Below are 16,987 nucleotides of genomic sequence, written 5' to 3'. Positions count from 1 at the left end.
TATTACAGATCCAAGGCACTGTAGGGTGTGTGAAGACCAGAACCAATCTTACCTGGAACTGGGAGGATGGTGCATGTAAGACAAGGCTGCTCTGCACTGCACTGTTCTCTTTTGGTCCTAGGCAGAGGGTGCATGAAAAAGCAAGACTTCTTTGTGCATCCAGAGTCCTTTCACACACCTTTTGCCTAGGACCAAAGGAGATTGGTCCTGGCTTTCATATGTCCGGGGGGTGGGTGGGTGGGTGTGTGTGTGTGTGAGAGGGAGAGAGAGAGAGAGAGAGAGAATGCTGCAGGGTGTGAAGAGAATGGGAACAATCTCTTTCGGTCTTAGGCAGGGGGTTATGAAAGGCAAGGCTGCTCTAGAAATCCAGGGATTCATAGCCAATTGCAAAATCTCACTGTGAGCAATATAAAGTTCTATATCAACCTCGTGGTTCTCATAACCCGGAAAACCTTAGCTCTCTCCTGTAGTGACCCAGTAAGGAGAAGAATATGACAACAATATCTAACGTGTCTTTAAAATTCAGTTTCATCCTATCAGGAACCATAAATTCTAAAATGTGTTAATCAAATTACAAGTTTATTTCATGGTGTCACTATAGGGTGGAGTTAAGGCTGTGTGAGGAGTCCTAACTGTGCATTTCTATGCCTTAACATGTTTGGATTCCTTCTATGTTTAACCTTAACTCTAAATGCCCAGGCTTAATCATGCTTAGTTTCGGTATAACTGCAATAGCCCTGTAATGTATTTTACCTTAAATCATTTATATGTGTTCACACCCTTACGTCCATCTTTACATATTTTTGTCTGACAATTAAAGAAAGAGGAATAGATACCTCAATATGTTGCTGACTCCTTTGCCTCTCATGAATAAGCTTCTATGTGTAAAAGTCCACAAAAAATAGTTCTAAGAAATACAAGAAAAAATCCAAAAATAAAATTCTCCTTTCTGAGGCCATAGAGGAGTTAAAGATTCTGATCTAGTCCCCATTAACGTTAAAAGACAAAGAATCTCTTCCCAGGGCCCACTCAATTTCATAGGAGATAGCTCAGAAGAGAAATGGAGTCTATCAGATTCAGAAGATGAGCTTCCTATTAAAAAACAGAACATTCCTCCTTTAGGGAATCTGCTACTCTTCTTCAAGCTGAGTAATATCTTACTTTTCAAGTAACCCCATTGATTTCAATGGTACCTCTCACTGAGTACTATTAAATTTGAATTAAAGTGGAAAAATCTGGCCCTTGGGTTTTAAGAAAGACCAGAGGGAGAGAGGTTTTTTCTTTCACTGACAGCTCCTCTTTCCCAGAGTCAACTCAGGGGACAACTCAGATTTTGAACAAGAAAAGTCAGAGGAAAAAAGTCAGGATAGATTATTCCCAATGGAGTGCATTGCAATTATGCTGAAGATATTATTACCCTTGACTTTCAGCCTGAAGAGAAAGAAAGCAAGAAGAAAAAGACAGTCAAGATTAAAAATGATAGCAAAACCAGCCATAAATAACAATTCCCTTCAGACCCAGCTAAGCTGGTCTGTGTCCCACTGTATTCAGAAAATCTAAAACAGAGAAGAAATATGTTAACACCACCAGGTATCTAAACAGACAAAAATCAAAAGTTTTGTTAATCCAAAAGGACTTAATCATTCTCTAAGCATCACTAGTTAAAGTAATGCCTTCTTCTAAAGAACTCACTAACAAGAAAATGGAGTCCTCCCTGAGAAAGAACTATGAGGTCTTGTGTTCAAGATGTTTCTGCAGCTTTCACTTACTTTGCCAGAGCTGCTTTTGTTAAAATGGATAACTTGACAGTGTCTGCTCGATCTTTCAAATTTAAAGTTAGTGCCTTTGAAGTCAATGGAAAGATTCCCACTGACTTCAGTGGGTGCTAGTTCAGGCCCTATGAGTAAAATAAACAAAGACAGCGTACAAGGTCCTTGCTCACATGAATATGCTGAAACATAGATGAGCTGAGGGCAAGGGCCATGCGTGATGTCCAAAAGGTTAAACAAAAGCAATATTTGGATCACTGTAGCATGCTGATCCAATACTAAGTGTTAGGTTAGATTGTTAGATGAGCTGCTAAGGAAGAAGTATTACTTCAAAGAGCAGTGGCAAAGTCTTTCAATTATTCTCAGCTCTTACTAGATCTGCAAATTCCTTTATAGATTGAGTGGAGCACATATTAGTAAAGAGCTACAAAAGCGAGATTTTTATCTTGTCAGTTTTGATCTAATGCCTTTATCAAATGTATTTTGGGGGTTTTAATCTACACTACATTTCACCTGACTTACAGCTTTGCCATTCAAACTTTCTACCCTGAAGTGGGGGAATCAAATCAGACCCGCATTTGAGATCTGTGCTACCACTGCTTTTGAAAAGATATGGATTTATCAGTGACCTAAATTCACATCACAGGAGAAGAAAAAATATACCAGACTGAGCTATTACATCGGAATTAAATGTGAGGCAATTGAACTGATTATGAATGTGAAATACACAAATGAGGGCAATAATAATGATGGGCAGAAAGAATACATTTGAAATAAACAACGCTTATGTTTGGTTGCTGGAAGGAGAGTGCATTATGAAATACCCTGAAGTCTGAAGAATTATGACAAAGAAATGTTGAGAAGGAAATGTTTATGACTAAAGAGATCTCCTAGTAATTTTTATTTTCAATTGTATTTACTAGAAGGAGCATTGAAATATTAGTACATGCCATCCAACACACCATTTTATTCCTGCAGTTTCAATGGAACTGGTTTGGAAGCTTCTCATTACTGAGAAATAATTATTTTAATTAGCCTCCTATAGAAAAAAACGCTTACGTAGGTATTTTCTAAATAAGACATGGGAGGAGAAGGTTCCACATGAGTCATTCACTTTAGTAACATTCAGTACTCAATGTTGTTTTCTGCTTCAGTGCGCTGATGGACATGCCAGATACATCTATGAACATGCTACCACCAGTGCTTACTAGACATTTATCATGAGTGCTGTGTCAGTCAGTTTTGCCTCTTGTGCAGTTACATTATAGTTACTGTTCTCTAGAATAGAATGGCATGATTCCTGAACTCTGATATGGTACACAAGAAGGATAATCTTTGAGGGACCCTATTGGGAGAACACAGCTACTTCAACACCCTGATCGTTCCCCCATTCCTATATACTGAGCACCTGATTGGTGCTGCACATTATCTGTGCTCACAGCAGTTCCCATTCTACTGCTGGCCACCTTACTTCACAATGTGGTTCCCTCAAGCACTTCCTGTTTACCACCTGTGGTGAATAGGAAGCACTAGAAGGAGATTTACTATATAGCAGAGAAGCCAGTGGTGGGAAATGTGATTGAAAGCAGAGAAAAATCTTTTAAGCCTGAAAGACCTAGTTACTGGTGGCCCTTTCCTAATAAGAATAGGAAGATTGACAACTCAGAAAAAGAAGGTGAACTCAAAAGAAAGATTATGGGAAAGACCTCAATAGAAGGGTGAGAACTTACCAAAGGAGGAATGGGTAAGACCCGAAGAACTGGATGGAAGGCAATCTGTGGTTGAGAAGAATCTGTCCAGAGGCTGGAATGAGAGGTGTTATTTTGGTGGACAGGAAAGAATAAGGTGGAAAGTTGAATGAAGAAAATGATATAATTTGGGGGAAAAGACAACAGGAAAGAGAGGAAAGAGGGAATATGTGGAAATAAGAAAGAAAGACAGACAGAAAATTCTAAAAGGAACATTAGACAGGCAAAATAAACCAAAGAGTAACTGAAAAATCAGAAAATTGTTTTGAAGAGAAAAGAGATAAAATATAATATTTGGTGGGAAATAATAACTCATTTTTTTAAGAAATGAATTGCAAAATGATATCAAGGAAAATCAAACTTTTATTGTCCATTGGAAGTTTTCAATATCTGATAAAAGGCAAATAACTAATGTGCATATGATATAAGCACATACATACACAAACATACTTTAATTGTAAATTTAAATCTGTGCCTTGGCTCCACTGTCCAAAGCTCCCCATCAACAATAACCTTCACTCTTACTGGTCTTGTTATGGCCCTGCACACAAGTTGAGAAAAGTAGGGAAATTCACAGGAATGATACCGGTGGCATCATCAATAAGCAACTGCTCATTTAGGACTTAATACTGAGATCATTGAAGCTATTGGCAAAACTCCCACTGTTTTCAGTGGTACAGGAGCAGGCTTTTAATTTTATGCTGTTTTGGATTAAGCAATTTGTGTCCGTTTCCTATGTAATTACACATTAAAGTGTATTGTGAAGTTAATTTTAAGAAGCAATAAATTGGAAGTAAATGATAGTTTCATTTCTTGTATTCCAGGTTTTTTAGGCTTTTTAAAATGTTGCTTTGTGTCTTTAAAAACCCTTATTTCCTGACTAACTCAAATGGATATTATTTTCCTCCAAATTTTTACTTCTCCCATTATGTTCCAATGTATATTTGTCATTAATAATAAATCTTCATATGAAATAGTTTGTTTAATTTTTTAATTTAAGGTGCACATAACTGGGAAATAATAATAATAATAGGAAAAAATTTAAATATTATCATTGTGAAGAAAAGATGCAGAGATTTTGGATTGATAACTAGGGGTCCAGTCTGGTGTCCCTTGCACATTCAAATTTCACACTGACAAAATAGGATTTATACAAAATATGTAGCTTCCACCCTCAGGAGCTGTATGTGTAAGTAGGACTTTGGCAGACAATATTTAAGCTGCCAGTGCCAGCTGAAATTATAATGAATCCCTGACATCTTCAATGAATGTAGTTTGAGAAAAAGCTGTGACTTGTTCATTTTTATTTATTTATATTGTTCCTGTTTCAAAGAAAATTTGGGATAACTTGAGGTTAAGGGATTAAATGCAATAAACTATAAATCCTTATTTGCAGTCGCAGAGAATGTATAAATGTCACAGTGTAACTATTTGGAGGGTGGGTGGGAGTGCTTATATTTTCGTATACATACCATCCTTATAGCTGTAATGAGTTGGCAGGGGTTGCAGTCAACTATGAAATGCAAATGTATCTCATACCATTTTTTTTCCTGCTTATATGATGTGTAAAATATATTCCAAAAATCCAGCTCACTCTGTCTTCTTTGGAAAGATGTTGTTTTCAGCACCACCAATATTTTTTATTTTTGATTTAGAAATGTATGTTTGTAAGCAAATACTGAGACTGAAAAGGTGTGTAGCTATATATATATATATATATATATGGAATATACTATAGGAGTATAGGAACTGAATACATAATCCTTAAATCAGATAATAGTTGCAGCACAAGGTGGTAGCAAATGCTCTCATCAGTCAAGGGGTTAAATTGTATAGTTCCAGATAAACTTTACCTGAAACTGTTGAAAAGCCACATCAAGAAGCTGAATAAACCACACATCTAATTAATGTTAGTTGTTGCTGTCTATTGATGTTGTGGAGTGCTGTGGGATACATCAGATGAGTCTGTGGTTTTGATTAATTATTTATCCCTCTTTGAATATTTGCATTCTGATCAAACGTTTCAGCTTCACCATATTTTGTGCAGCAGTCAGCTTCACTGGATCATCTTTTATTGAATCAACAGACATGTCCAGTACAGAAAGTTACTACCTTTACTACTTTCAGAAAAGAAAACCTAAAGTGTAACAACTTTTTGGCCCCAATTCAGCAGTCCACCTCTAGTCAACAAAGCACAGAAGAACATCCTTATATTCTGTGCTGAATTGTACTTTAAAAGTATACGAAAAATTACCATTGCTGGAAACCAGAGAGATTGCTTATAAACTTATTTTTTTAACTATTCTAAAAACTCCTATGGAATTTTTCCAGTACTACATTTAAAAATGAATTTGGAGTCACATATATTCATGGTAAATATGAAGCAGTGCTCAGCTGCCATTCAACAGGATGTATTAAATAATAATTAAATAATAGGATCTAAATAATAGCAATACTCTAATTACTTCAACGGAGAACTTTTGCAAATGACTATCTTCTCTACCAATCCAAAAAACAGGGTTGTCCTGAAATGAACTAATATTTTTAATGGAATCAACATCTCTGTGTACATTTAGAATACAAATACAAAACAACTTTAACTCTACCCCTTCAGACAGACGACTCAAAGTCTACAAATCTAAATCAATCTTATCCACCCTTCATCTAACTTTCAAAAATGTTCATTTGTGCCTAAAAATGATACCTTAATTCTTACTCATACTAAGTGTGTACAAAGTCTTGTCTTTTATATATCTATACAAAATTCACAAAACCAAGGATACTTTAATAAATTAAATCTGAATGAATCTTATCCAACTGAGTAATATAATTCTTCATATCCATAATTAACTGAATACTAAAAAGGAGCAACATCAAAATAAATAAATACATAACTTAGGCCCAGATCTTTATAGCTGGTGTAAATTAATGCAATTCCTCTGGCATCAATGGAGGCATGCCAATTTTCCCCAGTTGTGGATCTGGTCCCTTGTTTAGGTACAAAAGGTGAGTGGGATGCAAAATATAGTTTTCTCTTAAGTGATAAAGAAAAATTAATGAACTAATTTCCATTTACCTGCACCACTTAGAATTAAATCAACAGTAGGGAAAGGGACATTTTAAAAGAAAAAGGGACATTAAAAAGAAAACAATAACAAATCTGCAAAGAAAGAAGAGTTTACTAAGTACCATTTCCATCTGATATATCATTTTGAATTCTCAAATTCTTGAACTGCATATTATTTGGTTTGGTTTTGTTAAGGGGTCATTGTCAAAGTAAAAATAATAAATAAACTTGCCTATGTTTCTATTAACACTGTAGAAATTTATCTAATCTAAGAACATAAGAATGACCATACTGGGTCAGAACAGTAGTCCATCTAGCCCAGTATCCTGTCTTCCAACAGTGGCCAATGCCAGGTGCTTCAGAGGGAATGAACAGAACAGGTAATCATCAAGTGATCCATCCTGTCACCCATTTCCCTCTTCTGGCAAATAGCAATCCCCATCCATCCTGGCTAATAGTCATTGATGGACCTATCCTCCATGAACTTATCTGGTTCTTTTTTGAATCTTGTAATAGTCTTGGCCTTCACAACATCCTCTGGCAAGGAGTTCCACAGTTTGACTGCTTTGTATGAAGAAATACTTCCTTTTGTTTGAGTTATTAATTTCATTTGGTGACCCCTAGTTTTTGTGTTATGAGGAGTAAATAACACTTCTTTATTTACTTTCTCCACACCATTCATGATTTTATAGATCTCTTAGTCATCTCTTTTCTAAACGGAAAAGTCCCAGTCTTACTAATCTCTCCTCATATGGAAGCTTTTCCGTGCCCCTAATCATTTTAGTTGCCCTTTTCTGTACCTTTTCCAATTTACTTTCTGCCATTTGTGTGGTTTGTTCTATACTTTCATCAAAGTGGATAATGAAACTTGACTGGTTAATTACATTTGCTGATTCTAATGAAATACCACAATGCTCTAATATTTGGATTACAGTTCTTCAGGACTATAGTTAGATTCCCTAAAACCATTTATATTATATATATATTTAAATTACAATGCTTTTATTCATATTCATTTCACTAATATGTTTTACCTGCAAGCCTCAAATTTTAGGGCTAATTGCAGTGTATTGCTATTATCAATTTTGGACATATTCTGTTATTAACAATTCAGTGGTTTTGCATATTTACAGCTATTTTACCATAACATTTCATAATGATTTTTGATCACATACCATCTGTGCTGTTATTAATTTGTATAATATTTTGAAAGATGATACAGTTTAAAATATTCCTTTCTTCTGAGTTACATTTTGTAATAAAATATACTGTTTATAAACTTGTGGCTTTAGAAACTACTCTGCTTGGATACATTATTAATTGCTCATTAACCTTTCTCAGTGTCACATTTTTCTGGTGTTGAGGATTCTGTCTTGCATCCAGTATTAGAAAGTCTCTTTTCCAGCTGTCTCTTTCTCTATTGAACTGAATCTGACACATAGGGAACATTAATCAGGCCCAATTCTGATTTCACACTTACTCAAACTTGGCTAGGATATTCTTCAGCTTTTTGTGGACATTAGAAGCTATGAGTGGGATTCAAAATTGGGGCTGTGATGACTGAGAGAGAAATCTGTACAATTTGTTAATTCTGTGTGAAATTATGAAGGGCTAACAAAAGAGGGTTAACTTAAATGGCAACCATTGAAATCTAGTTGCTCTAGACAAAAGGCTGGCCCCTGTCCAGAGGAATTGGTTAAGCAGGGAAGAGGTCATCTAGCAATGAAGTCACCTGGTAGGGCTTTGTGATCACCTGTATAGGCTGACCATGGAGTTACCTGACTGATGAACTTGGAAAGTTATAAAATGAAAGAAGTTGTTCTATTTGGGCTCTGTCTTCAGCCATTTTTCACTAATTCAAGATTATGAGAAATTGCTGTAGGAGCTGAATCAGCTAGAGGTAACCTGCTACTTCTATTCAGACCATCTCCCCAAGACTCCCCAGGGATGGGTGAGCTAGCAAGGGGAAATGCATATCTCTTGACTGATTAAGTAAAGAGCAACAGAGTGGCCCTCAAAGCATTCAGCTGGAAACCCAAAGGTTCACACCTTCAGCAGGATTCTGAGAGAGGGTGTGTTTAAGCTAAAGGGGGAGTTGGTGGAGTTAGCACTAATTCCAAGGGGTAAACAGCTGGGCCACATGGTCACAACTCTGAGGAGGGGGTGTTAGATAGAAAGCCTGAACTCTGAGAGTGTGCCTTTGGACCTCAAGACTGGGACAGTACCTGGGATTCTGTACAGACTCGAGAGGCTTACAAATATCTGGGTGCAATGACCAGGGCATGACTGGTCAGGCCTAGTGGTCAGAGCAGTAGTTAGGTCTACTGGCCAGAGCAAAAGATCAGAGTCAGGGCTAAGATATAGGAACAGGGACTTGGCGTAAGGCAGGAAACCAGAAACTGAGAATAGACAGGGGACTGCGATAAGAATGCAGGAATGCAAGGGTCAGGATCAGGAAAGCAAGAAGGGTCCATAGTAGCAGTCAGCCAGGGATTCCTCTAGTTGCTTAGTCAACTTCCTGTGCTAGTTCCTGATTTATACAGAGACTCTCAGACAATCAGTGGTGCTGAATTTGTCTGGTTCCCTTCTGTCATTGCTCAGCTGAGTGGTGGTCATGCTCAGCACTATTTAGGGACCTGGGCCTGGATTTGAGACTCATGTTCCCTCATACTGGGGATCCAGAGGCCAGATTTCCCTCACAGAAGTCTTCGGAGCTGCTGGCAGGGGAAGCCTGCATGGAGCTGTGAAAGGGACTTAGGCACCCGCCACAAAATGTAATTCACACTCCTAAGTTTGGTGCCAGGCTCCCTACACATTGCTTAGGAGAGTTAGATGCCTATGAATGCAATTCACAAAGGTCAGCCCTCTGATCCAAATAAGCTAACCAGAAAGATATGCAGAGGAGAGGAGTGTGACCTAAGCCCAACCCCTCAAAGAGAATTAGGCACCAGTCCAGGCTGGAGGGAGGTATCTATCTCTGCTTGGGATTTATTCCTCTCCTGAAGTTATGCACCTAAGCAGTGGAGCAGATTTAACAAGGGAGATTGAGAGAGCCCTACCCTATAATCCAGTGGTTAGGGCTGGCACTCCAAATCCAAATCTCTGATCTACATCCAGTAAAAGTAAAGGTATTCAACTTTCTAGGTGAGTGCCCTAAACTAATATTTCTCAGATGAAAAACAAAGTTCCTTAAACAAGAGCATATCTATTAGCTCAGCCCCAGAAGGTGAGAGAAGTGTGAGAACATACAGTTTGTGAATCCAGTCTCCGATTTTCATAAACGACCTTTCTTTGATGAAAAGGAAAGGGTTAATTTTCAATCCTGCTGTGTGAAAGGCATTCCCTTCTCCTGTTTTAAACAAACAGGCAGAGAAACACCAGGTGACAGAGAGACAAGATAGGAAAGGCGTGGGGTAAATATGGCTTTTGTTTATGTTCTTGGAACACTGAGTGGCTTGTCAGTTATGAACGGAGGCTTTGGGCTGGCTTGCCAGCCACGACATCTATTGTTTGGACCTTGGCTCATATTTCAGTTCAGGAAGTGATCTGGTTGGGTCCTTTCTCCTTAGACAGGGCAAGGCTGGATTGGTTGTCTCATATCGCTGTGTTAAAGCATGCAATACAGTTGATTTCAGGATACAATGAAATTCAAAGAGTGAGAGATTGGATAGGAAGAAGACTAGTAAGGCAAAAAGTAACACAGAAATGGAAGGAAGACAAAACAGGATCTTATGTGCCTCTGACTGCAGCCTCTATGTTGCTGACAAGTAGGTATCCCCACTGATGGGCTGAGGACTGGTATGATATAATGATATATTGACTCTCAGGGCTCTCAGATGAAAAGCAAAGTTCCTTAAACAAGAGCAAGGGTTGATGGCCTTCCTCTTGAGAAGAAAGTCCTTTGATCTGCTCTACTGCTTTTTTCTTGGGGTCAGGGAAGACAAGATGAGATGAGCGGAACAAGATGAGTCAAACTGAGATGTGCTGTGCTGAGATGCCATGATGATTTTTTAAAGTCTCCTATTAAGGACCCCCCTCAAAAAGTTGGGAGCAGGCAAGGTGGGTGACGTAGTTTATTGCCTCATTATTTTGTTCACCAATCAAGGCCCCATATCTGCTACACCAGTCTTGGTCAATTAATTTCCAGATCCATATCTTGTTTACCAGGCACGATCTTCGCACAGCCTTTGAGTTATCTCACCAGGCTGTTTTGTTTGGACTAATTTAATCTCTGTCTGGTTTTCTAGCATCTGTTTAGAACATTCTTTACTGAAAATAACTTGACCTACTTTTCAAGGTTAATTCCCAAGCATATAAAAAGTTAAAGGCCCAACTGTCACAACATTTTACCCAGTGTTATGAAGGCAGCAGTGTGTAGGTGGGGGAAAGGAAGAGTACTTCTTAAAAGAGAAGAATGATTATAAATACCTACCCTTACCCACGTATTACATCAGTAGTTCTGCATTTTGTTTGTTAGTCGGTTTCACTGGTGAGTATAATGTCTGCAGATGCACTTTCACAACATTTATTTTGTTGAGCACCCAAATGATTTTACTAGAAGAACAACCCATAAATAAAGTGTAGATTGTCTTGCTTAGTCCAAAGTCAGTTCCTGCTTTCTCATTAGGGTTTTTCCCTTACAGCGTTTTCATGGATTCTATAAATAATTCAGCCCCTTATTAAAGATTCTGTTAAGTCTCAATCTTGTATTTGGTTGGTATTAGAAACTCTATATTTTAGTGAGCTATAAGTTCTCCTGCTTTCTCACAAGAGAAAAATGTATGGCACGCTCAGAAAATATTTTTTCCTGTGGAATATGGTTTTCACCACTATTTTAATATTTCTCTCTATAAATACAGCAGGGGGATAAATACCAGGAAGGGAGAAGAATTTTTTAAGTTAAGCACCAATATGAACACAAGAACAAATGAATATAAACTGGCCATCAACAAATTTAGGCTTGAAATTAGATGAAGTTTTCTAACCATGAGAGGAATGAAGTTCTGGAACAGCCTTCCAAGGGGAACTGTGTGGGGCAAAAAATCTAACTGGCTTCAAGACTGAACTTGATAAGTTTATGAAGGGGATGGTGTGATGAGACAGCTTACAGTGGCATGTAGTCAATCTGATACTGCCAGCAGCAAATATCACCAATGGTCAGTAAGGGGACATAGATGGGGACAGCGCTGAGTACCTACAGAGAATTCTTTCCCAGGTGTCTGGCTGGTGGGTTTTGCCCACATTCTCAGAGTCTAACTGATCACCATATATGGTATCGGGAAGGAATTTCCCCTCACATCTGAGTGACACAGACTGTGATGATTTTTATCTTCCTCTGCAGCATGGGGCATGGGTCACTTACAGGTTTAAACTAGTGTAAATGGTGGATCTTTAAATTATGATTTGAGGACTTCAGTAACTCATCCAGAAGTTATGTGTCGATTACAGGAGTGGGTGGGTGCTGTTCTGTGGTCTGCAATGTGCAGGAGGTCAGACTAGTTGAGCATGATGGCCCCTTCTGACCTTAAAGTCTATGAGTCTAATAGTAAATAGCATATTTGCATTTCTCTGAGTCTGAAAGTTGTTATAGAGATGCAGCATTTAGTATTTTCTTCAGTTGCCTGGAGGAAAATAGTTTTATCCTTAGGTTTTCCATAAAAACAAAATTTGTGCACTCATTACAAGAGGTGTCAAGGCAATATTTTGCACTTATGCACAGTACTTGCACATATGTAGCTCTTTTCACCTGAGGATCTCTGTCCAATGATCATGTCTTTGATGAATCATCTTCATAACAAAAAACCTATTATTTGCATGCTGAGCATGTCCTAGTGAAGCCAAATAAGTGTTATGTGCAACATGAGCCAGTGACCAACCACTACACCAACTGCCTGTATATATTCTGAATTATCATCCCTCCATGAAAAAATGAGTGGTATTGGCATGTGGTGTGACACATTCTCACTCCCCCTTTGTTTTCTTCCTCCCAGTTAGAGACAGCAGTGACATCACTTTTCCACTCTCTACTGCTGCAGTCATTGTTAGAAGAAAAGGTGTGTGTATGAAAGTAGGAACATACTAAGAGCAATAGCACCTTTTAGAGCCTATTATTTGTCCTAAAGGATATTGTTTTCATGTCAAAATCCAAGACAGCTCTTCTTACACTACTTCTCAGTTGTATGGTGAGAAGATGACATTGGATCAGCTGTCTTTTCCAAGAGTAGAGGATCCTGACAGAAGAAGTAGCTTTTTTTGCCCTATTTTTAGGTGACCACTCCCCTGAAGATGTTTGTCATGGGAATTTGGTATATGGAAAAAAAAGACAGGTGGATGACCTTGAAAAATGTGGGTAGGGGAACACAGGAAAAGAAAATGTGATGAAGTTTTCTGGTTTCAATAGGTAAATTCAAAATTAAAGGGCTAAATGTGAACTAAATTCAGTGGTGTATATTCTCAAAATCTCAATGAACTGAAACCAGCACATTCTGCACAGCCCTAATCACACTTATACCAAGAGGAGAAAACAAACAAGAATTGTTTCAAATTCATATGACTAGAGTTGTTATTCTATGTGACTTTAGGGTAAAAAAACAACATATAATCCAAGACCTAGACCAAGAGTGAAATCCTGGCTGCATTGAAGTAAACGGCAAAACTTAACCAGCCAGGATTTTACCCCAAGTATTCTTATTATTGATAAGCAATTGATGAGCCACTTTATACTCAAGAGACCAAATGACAAATGTCAGTCAGGATTATTGCAATACGATGATAATATAGTATAGGAAAAAGGTTCTAGATGATACCATTCTCTGGGGGATGCCATCTTGTGCGGAGTAATTACATTCACCTTGTGCAGAAGGTGTGCTTCCCAAATTTACACCCCTAAAGCCATCTTTTAATACCCTACCTGTTTACTGGTAAAAGGTAATGTATATGTCATCTGAAACGACATTTAACCAATCTGTTTTCTACCTTATTTTTCTGATACCATAGTGTACCCCTTCTCTTTTTTTTCTGAACACATGCATTCCAAGTACCAAGGGGTGTGAAAGCTTCTCTTAGGTTTGTACTAGGGTAGAACAATATATTTGTCTTCTTTCTTAGGAACATTCCAGTACTGACCTGTGAGAATAACTCTCTACCTGTTGCAATGTTAAAATAATCATAGGGCCATAATCCTGATAGCTATCCGATCTACATAAGCCAAAATGTGCTTCAGCCAAAGCAAGGTGCTAGCCTATGTCAGAGTCCCCCTTGGCTGAAACTCTGCTGTTCCTTCCTCACCCTCTGTGCCAGTATGGGGGGTGTTGCATGTGTGTTTCACCCCATGAACATTTCAGCTTGAGGGAATAAATAGCATTCAGCAGTTATTTAATTCTTGTTAACATATGATTCCAGTGATGTTTACCTAACTTCCTTATTCAGGGATAACCAACTCTTTATAAAGACATTCTGTCCTCTACACATGCGCTGTTTCCTATAAATATAGAACTGTTTATATAAAAGTTTCACTGATAATCTGAAAAGACATTATTACAGAACTAGTGAAAACCTGTCATGGGGATAATTTGTAAAGAATAAAAAAACAAAAATGGCTGAAAGTGTAAAAATTGGCCAGTAACACACCATGAATTCCAGTGATGATTCAACCTGGTGATATTCTAAACAAAAAAAGTTCTCAACCACACTTGTAAACTGTCAGAATCCATTGTGGTGTAAGCCCACCCCATCTCCCCTCAGTGGGGAAGTTAGGGGGAGACAAGGCTGCGAAGCAACCTCATGGGTGCAGTCTATCTGACTGGTCTCTCGCCAGTCGTGTGTCTCAAGAGACCAAGTCAGAGTGGAGCGGTGCGGCCTAATTGTCGAAGTCAATGGTTGCCCCCAGGTCAGGGCTGCGTGGCCTAGTGGCCAGGATCAATAACTGCCCTTGGGTCAGGGCTGTATGGCCTATTGGCCAGAGTCAATACCTGTGCCCAGGGGCACCAGGCCATACATGGCCTGCTGCCCTGGTCCTCAAGTGGGATGGGGCAAGTATATAGTCTATAGTGGCAGTAGGAACTGCTGCACCTCTGTAGCCTGAGGCTCAGGTGCAGAGTTGCTGTCTCCGCAGGGGGACAGGCAAGCTTGTAGGGGGACGCAGACCTGCCCGACTTCACCGCATACCAGTCCAGGGCCCTGTCCATGACTGGGATGATCTCCCTCCTGGTCAGTGTGGATCCCAGCAAGACACTGACCTATCTTGGGTGGGAGATACCACTCACTCGGTCCCCCTGAGCCACTTCCTATGGTGCCTTGGGATGCCAGCATCCAGGTCTCCTCAAGGTCTTCGGGTTCCCTGGTGCCAGCAACTCTCTGCGTATCTGGCTTAGGGCAGGCACCAGAGGTAGCAGGTCTTCATCCAGGTCTCCCAGCTCCCTGGTTCTCTCAGCTGGGGGCTGAAGTGACTCCCGGTTCAAAGCCTCCACCACACTTCCTCCCTCCTCGGTAGTCCACCTGGAATGAGCTGGGCTACTCTCTTTTATCCTAGGGCAGCAGTCGGAGCATGCCCAGCAGTGTCTGGGGCTTGGGACTTCTGCCACCCACGGTGTATGATTAACTCTTTAGTGTGGGGTAAGCCCACCCCATGACACAATTCCTTCACTCAAATATTCTAGGCTTCAAAGTGACACATACAGACTGAGTGACAATCCCAGAATCTTATTATGTAGATAGTAATAACATTTGATAGTACAGTTTTCAGATATGAAATATATTAACCTGTTACTCCTCTGATCAATGCAGCCCAGTGTTGTTGCGTTCTGAACCCTGTGTAAATTAAACCACATATTTTATTACTGAAGCCCTTTTAAAAGTTTTTCTTTAAAAAAAAAAAAAAAAAAAAAAAAAATCTATATTCCTGTGGTTTATTAATGGCAAAATAGTGATGTTTTTACTCTGAGTAGTCCCTGTCTCCTGGAATATTCTCATTAATTTCATAGTTCCTTGTGATTTCAATGAGACTTCTTGGGAGTAAGCTACTACTCAAAGTAAGGCCATCAGAATCTGGCCTCAGTGAGTGCAAGGAAATGCAGAGTACATTAGCAATACTCAAATGCATAACAAGTTACAATAAATGAGTAATAATAGGAAGGCAACTTAAAAATACAAATATAGAATATAGTTAGTAAACATCTTTGCTTAGGAAAATGTACAGAGTGAGCACTAAGCAGCAAGGACACTTAATCCAATTTAAGATGGAGAAATCAATATTGAGGGACAGAATATTTCTGCTTCTTAACTACAAATCGTGGTTTATAACATACAAACCTAGAGCTGTTTACAATTCAAGAATTAAAATTATTAATTAAAACATAGGAAAAAGTCAGGCTCTTCAACACAGTTTTCTGGTTAGCCTTTATTAGCCATTGTCAAACCATTCAGAGTTGGCATAAGGCCCAGGCACAATTATTGAGAGAAAGATTTAGGTCCATCAAATGATAGCTATGTCAAAACACTTCCTCAGCTATATGTTCTAGTTAAGGCTAATTTTAAAATCCAGTCTATTTATTTTCCTCTCTCAGCCTCATTCTCTGTCTTTGGTGTTATCACATGGCTTTCTGCTTTGCATCAGGTTTTGATAGCTCTGCTCCTATATGGATTTTGCATGCAGTTTATTCTTCCTTTGCTGATTAATTTTATTTTTGTTTATTTCATCTGCAATAAACCAAAGCCCACACAGCCTTTGTGTACTTTGTGTGACATTCAAGGACATCCAACCAATTCATTTTTCAAGTGTTGAGTCCAAAACTCTGCTTGTGGGCAAAATAAATATTGTAAATATATAGAAGTGCAGTCAATTTTAAACATATGGTCACTGAATAATTTATTTCTGTAAGCAATATATTTACCTGATGGTTATTATAAAAATGTAGTCATGGAAATTTGATGTTTGCATAGATGACTGTAATACTCATGAGTATATTAGAATGTATTTTCTTAACATGGCAGATGCTATATTAAACTATTTTTATATACAAGATGGAATCATAATTAATATTTCATCTTTCACAATTTATTAAACACTGAATGTTATTTTGAGTGTTATCTCGATACAGAGAGCCAAATTCTCTGCTAACCTAACACCATTGAAATCAATGGCATTACAGCAATAGAAATCTTTGTCTAGTGTTTTTTTTTTTCTTTTCTTTCTTGAGCTGTATCCATTATTAAGGGAGATAGTCAAGCCTGGAAGACTGAAAATAAAACCTACTGGCTGTGTTTCAGACTGAAAGCATGTGTATGCTCAAGTTGCTTTTCTCCCTGCTCTGCCGGTCTACTTCATTCTTTTGTTAGTATGCAGTATACTGAAATGTCTAAGAATCCTCACAGAAGCATTTCTTAATACATTTAATTATTTTGCT

The sequence above is a fragment of the Emydura macquarii genome, unplaced genomic scaffold (assembly GCF_026122565.2).
Source record: "Emydura macquarii macquarii isolate MOO-44397 ecotype Brisbane River unplaced genomic scaffold, CSIRO-AGI_Emac_v2 contig_1363, whole genome shotgun sequence".
In the NCBI taxonomy this organism is placed as follows: Eukaryota; Metazoa; Chordata; order Testudines; family Chelidae; genus Emydura; species Emydura macquarii.
Note: the sequence above shows the minus strand (reverse complement) of the source record.